Source organism: Lactuca saligna, chromosome 6 (genome assembly GCF_052625555.1).
Source record: "Lactuca saligna cultivar CGN05327 chromosome 6, ASM5262555v1, whole genome shotgun sequence".
Taxonomy (NCBI): Eukaryota; Viridiplantae; Streptophyta; class Magnoliopsida; order Asterales; family Asteraceae; genus Lactuca; species Lactuca saligna.
Window position 1 is genome coordinate 61,063,863 of NC_136422.1, and position 5,862 is coordinate 61,069,724.

Genomic DNA, 5,862 nt, shown 5'->3' on the forward strand with positions numbered 1-5,862 from the left:
TAAACATTTCTCGACAAACAAATATTCAAGAGGTAGTGTAGCTTTTAGCAAGACAAAACACTTCACAAAATTGGTCCTAGTTGGTCTTTGTCTTATCCAAGACATCACAACTTTCCAATTTCAAATGTGCAAGAATAAGAAAACCTTTTCAAATTCTACATTTGATGAATGTTATAAACCTTCTTAAGACTTGTCACTCAATGTTACAATCTTAACTCTAAGACTTGTTTTGGAACGAAGTATGATTGGCTTCTTGATTTAACTATTTCTTCAATTCTCGATTCCTCTTCTTAGACATACAATTGCACTAAGAATCACTTAGAGGATCAATTGAGATATGGTTCTTAATCATTAAGACCTATCATAAAACATAATAAAAGGTACTCTCCCTTCTTCTTAGAATAGAGAAACTTTTATCTTTCTGCCTACTTGATTCTTCTTATTCGTTCTGCTATTGATTGAAACTCTTTCAATCAATTCAAAATTACACTTAATCTCATAAGTATAATCATATTTACTTAACCTTATTAAATCATGACGAATATCTTTGTTACTCTTGTGGTGGATTTGATCAACACACAACTTTGTGTTCTCGATCTCCTAGTCCTTCACTTGACACTTTGTCAAAGAATTTGTCTAAATTTTCAAATATGAAATTTCTCATTCATCATGCAACCAAGTTGTATAATTCCAAGTTTCTGTCCAATTGAAACTTGGGCGATGAGAAACTTTCCCTATTTGGTAAATTCTTGACATTTCCACAAATAACATAATTAAGAATTAAATCCATTATTGCTAATAATAGAAAGTTACAAACATCAATTTTCATACACGCCATTGCAAGGATAAATAAATAATATAAAATCAAAATTTATTTTATTGCGGAAAAATTTGTCCTTATAATGCAATTCAATTGAAAACTATGTTAATACATATTTCTTAGCAATCTTATTTTAACTCCAAGTAGTAGCTCAAGATTCTATCTAATCTTCAAGTAATGCGATCAAAATCCATCTCTTCACGATTAGATTCCGCTCACTACTTCCCTTAAGCTTCCTCTCTTTTCTTCGATCATACAAAACATCAAAATGTAATCTTATCACATCATGTATTAAGAATCTAGAATAGGAACTTAAAAGAGTTAGTTAATGGATTTTACCTAAAGTAGAGTCATACGTTTTGACTCTCCCATCTCTTAGATCTCTTAGGTAAATAGGGCAGCTTCGTCTCCAATGCCCCTTCTCTTGGCAATAAAAGCAAATTGACTCTTTTGGACCAACACACTAAACTACTTCTGACTTTGCCTTTCTCTGATGATCAAACTTTTCGATCATGGCATGCCTTTCGTTGCCATTTCCTATGTCCATAGAGGTCTGGAAGGCAGATCCACCAATCAACTTTGCTTTTCCAGTGCGCCAAATCATTGTTGGTTCAACAGCAATAAGCATATAGGTGAGATAGATGAGGGTTACGTCATGGTTCATTATATAATACTCTCTTACGAACTTACTATATGAGTTAGTAAGCGATTGAAGAACCCAGTCAACAGCCAGCTCCTCACACACAACGGATCCCAACATTCTTAACCTATCAATGTGTGACTTCATCTCTAGGACGTGTGCACACACTGACTTTCCTTCTTCATGTTTACTTGCCAAAAGGGCTTGAGTGAGCTTGAACTTTTCAAGCCTTTCAACTTGTGGGTTAGGGAGAATAATTGGAGGAGGTGGGGGAAGTGAAGCATGATCTCTTGTTCCTCGATCGAATCATGGAATATCATCTTCATGTGGAAGGCTTGTCCCACGGGATTTAGGAAGACCATACTTGTCATACTTTGACAACTACAAAACGGGAGAAAAATTCAAGTTAGTTGATTGATTGAGTCCTTAATAAATCACCCAAATGAGATATTAAGGCTAGGACCCAACACAATATTCTACAACTTGGGAGAGGGATGCCGTAACCCAAATTGCAGAACATTTAAAGGTAAGTGAATGACGATTCACTAATTTCCACCATGAAAAACGAAAAAGAAATTTACTTTTTAAATCTATTGAAAATTCCTAGATCTTTTGAGATTCATTGAACTTTTCAATGGCATGTTTAAATCTCGATATGCCCTTCGATTTGTGACTGGGATGCCGAGGATCACAAAACAGGGTGTGAATAACCATGCAAACTTACATGGTGCCCTCAATGTTACAATCACCTATTCGATGTGCCAGTTAACCACACACGCTCCACCGAACTATGACAAACAATGAGTCACCCTTCGCTACCTTTGCTTAGAACCATTTAGTGTGCCGGTTAACTACACACGCTCTACTAATTTCTTCGCAAGGGCACAAAGTGTAATTTCATGGAATTGCATCAATTCACTTTTGCCTAAAGTAACTAAGATTGGGAATTTTGTAAAAGCATTTAGTTACTTTTATACTTCATTATACTTATAATGGAAGGTTTCTGTCCTATCCTACCCGTTCGGCTAACGACCCTCCACTGGTCAAGAGTGCCGTGGGTAAGAGTGGATACCCATTCAATCGCCATTTTATAGGCAATTTCCTTAAACACACCTTATAGACCAGCTTCGTGAATGAGGCCTACTAACGGTAAGACTAACTATTTACTCATACATATATAATACTAGACTTTTAATGTTATATATAGTATAGGGTGTATTTTACACTTTTAAAATACTAGGTGGTCAAATTTAATAATTATACTTTTAATTTAACTAAATTGTAAACCAAAACTTTATGGATTTATTAAGTCTCTTTTAATTATACACTTTAATTAATTAATAAAACCATAAGGGTGTGAATTGAACTTTTCAAAACAATACTATGGTTTTAGAATTTAACATTTCTAAATTAAACTTTTAATCAACTTTTAAATTCCAAAACTTGAGGGCAAGTTTTGAAAAATTTCAAAACATTTGGGTTTAACTTACATATATAATACTAGACTTTTAATGTTATATATAGTATATGGTGTATTTTACACTTTTAAAATACTAGGTGGTCAAATTTAATAATTATACTTTTAATTTAACTAAATTGTAAACCAAAACTTTATGGATTTATTAAGTCTCTTTTAATTATACACTTTAATTAATTAATAAAACCATAAGGGTGTGAATTGAACTTTTCAAAACAATACTATGGTTTTAGAATTTAACATTTCTAAATTAAACTTTTAATCAACTTTTAAATTCTAAAACTTGAGGGCAAGTTTTGAAAAATTTCAAAACATTTGGGTTTAACTTATTTAAATTTCAAAAACAAAACTTTTAAGTTCAAATTTAAACTCTAAAACCTAAAGGGATTAATTTGAAACTTTTCCAAACTTTATCAAGAATATTCTAGATCACATAATTCAAATAAGACAATTAACAATTAATTGGTGGTTATCTAATTAGATCTAGTTAAAATTCTTGCAAGATAATGATCAAATAATTCAAATAATTTAACATTTATCAAATAAGGTTACAATTATCTAATTAGATGACCAAAATCTTTTATTTTGACAAAGATAATCATAAGGAATAAATAAAATTCGTATTTTATTAATTTTAAACAATTATGGCAATTATCTTAAGTCAAAACAGGTAAAAATCCTGAAATCTGCTCTAACTGACCCTCGAACTCGCCGAGTTCCTCTATGGACTCACCGAGTTGGAGCTACTTGTCGAGTCCACATTGGAACTCACCGAGTTCATTAGTCAGGGGGCCAAAAAATCGTTTTTACAACAAGAATGAATGTACTAGGCATCAATACAATAGAAACCAATCAAGGCTCTGATACCACTGATGGGTTTTAGCCATAAGAACATCCTATGTGCTCATGTAAACCCTAATGCTTGGATCTAGGTTTCTCTATTGTACATGCAATTCATCCAAGATTTTAAACGCTAGATCTAGCATACTATTAATCATATTAACATAAGAATGGGGCTTAGATCTTACCTTGATTGTGATGTAGCAATAACAATCTCAAATCCTCCTTTTAATGGCTTTAAAAAGCTTAGGGTCACAAGTCTCACTCCTCTAATGGCTCACAAACACCAAGAGCAAGAGGATGAAGAATAAGGAGAGAGGAGGCTGCCCAAAAACATCCAGAAACCCTAGTGTAACTCTTATCCACTTTTTTTGGGGTTTAAGGGTACTATATATACATGTATGCTATTAGGGTTTTCAACTAGGAACCCCTAATTTGACTGCTTAAGCCCTAAGCAGCCCATGGACCCTTTTAGAATATCCCTTGGACGATTTCTAATGGGTTTCCCCATAGAATTCATCCAACCTATTATTCCAAGGTGATCCATAGCCCAAATGCAATTATCTTATAGTTACAGTTCCAGTCCCTTAAGTTTAATTAATATTTTTTAGCTACAAAATTAATTATCAATTAATTCTTGACTAATATTAATTAAACAATATGATTTCTCCTTTAATATATTATTCTCATAATATATTAATAGATCATAATTAATCCTTTCTCTTCATAATTCATCTTATCAAATTGTTTTGGTGAAAGCAACCCAAAAGGACCATGCACCATCGGGTCAAGTACATACCAAAATAGTTATGGACTTAGACACTAATCCAACAAAATCAGAATAGGTGAAGTTCGAGAATAGCAGTTGCTCTACATGGATAGTGTAGAGTGGAGTTAAACTCAATGGCACGCGCAGGCGCGTAAGAGTTGTTGAGTGGATTTCCTGGAAAGGAAAAGGTATGTAGCTCCGGAAGGAGCGTGGGTCCTCTGTTAGGGGAGGAAGTGGAGTAAATGGATGACCGTCGTGCCTTAGTCGTTAGTAGGAGGTACTGGATTGTACTAGATATATGGAAGCACCTGCGGGTTGGCTGCTCGTTGAGGTAGTGGCAATTTTGAATAATGCACAACCATATTTTCAGTCCCCTTGGAAAAAGAGAAGGTTAGTGGCTCCAGATTGGAGATTCGAAACAAAGGAAGGTGAGACAGCAGGTTAACAAACTCGGGAGTAGTTTGGACCGATGTTGAGGACGGTATTAAAGATTTCGGTCGGAGGCCAAGGACCTAGAGAACGTGATAGAGAAGATGCGGTAGTAGGGTTGTAAAAACCTGAGTTGATATAGAAATCAGAGTCTGCAGTGCAAGGGTTGTTCTGAAATGTATACTGCAGTAGGCTTTGAGGGCGAAGCCTAATTTAAGTGGGAGGGAATTGTAACGCCCCGTTCTTAAAATATCTATTTATGGGTTCCCGAGATCAAGAGTAAGGGCGTTTCGGTCTTTCATGAGCAATGGGTTATTATTCGGGAAGTTTTCAGATCGAGGTGTGTTGCTAGAAGCGTAGATCTTCTCGCCACCTTTCCGTGTATATAAAGTTCGTTGGAAATGGATCAAGAATGAAGGAGTTATGACATTTTAAAGATATTGACATTTATGGCCCATAATGGAAAAAGTGATGAAAAAGACCATGCATGCATTTGGGGACACGCGTGGGTACGCCCAGCGTAGTAGGGTGAGTGATCACGGGTACCAGGACGCGTACGCCTAGCGTACGCTTTCCCTTTTTTCTTTATATAATTTATCTAACGTAAGTTTTGTAGAGGGGAAGAAAAAATGGGGAAAGAAGAAATGGAATATATGTCGGCTTCAATCTGTGTAGACTAGTCTAGTGCTCGATCATCATTAAAGAAGGAGGAATGATATAGAGATAATTTTTTTTGGATTCTAATTTAATTTGGTCGTGGTTTACATCAATTTTGGGTACGTTTTAGATTACGTTTCTTTTATTCTGTTTCAACTATGAAGTTCCAATCTATAAAACTTTTCGATTTAAGTTTAAATCCATAATGGTTACATTTTCTGAATTTGCTC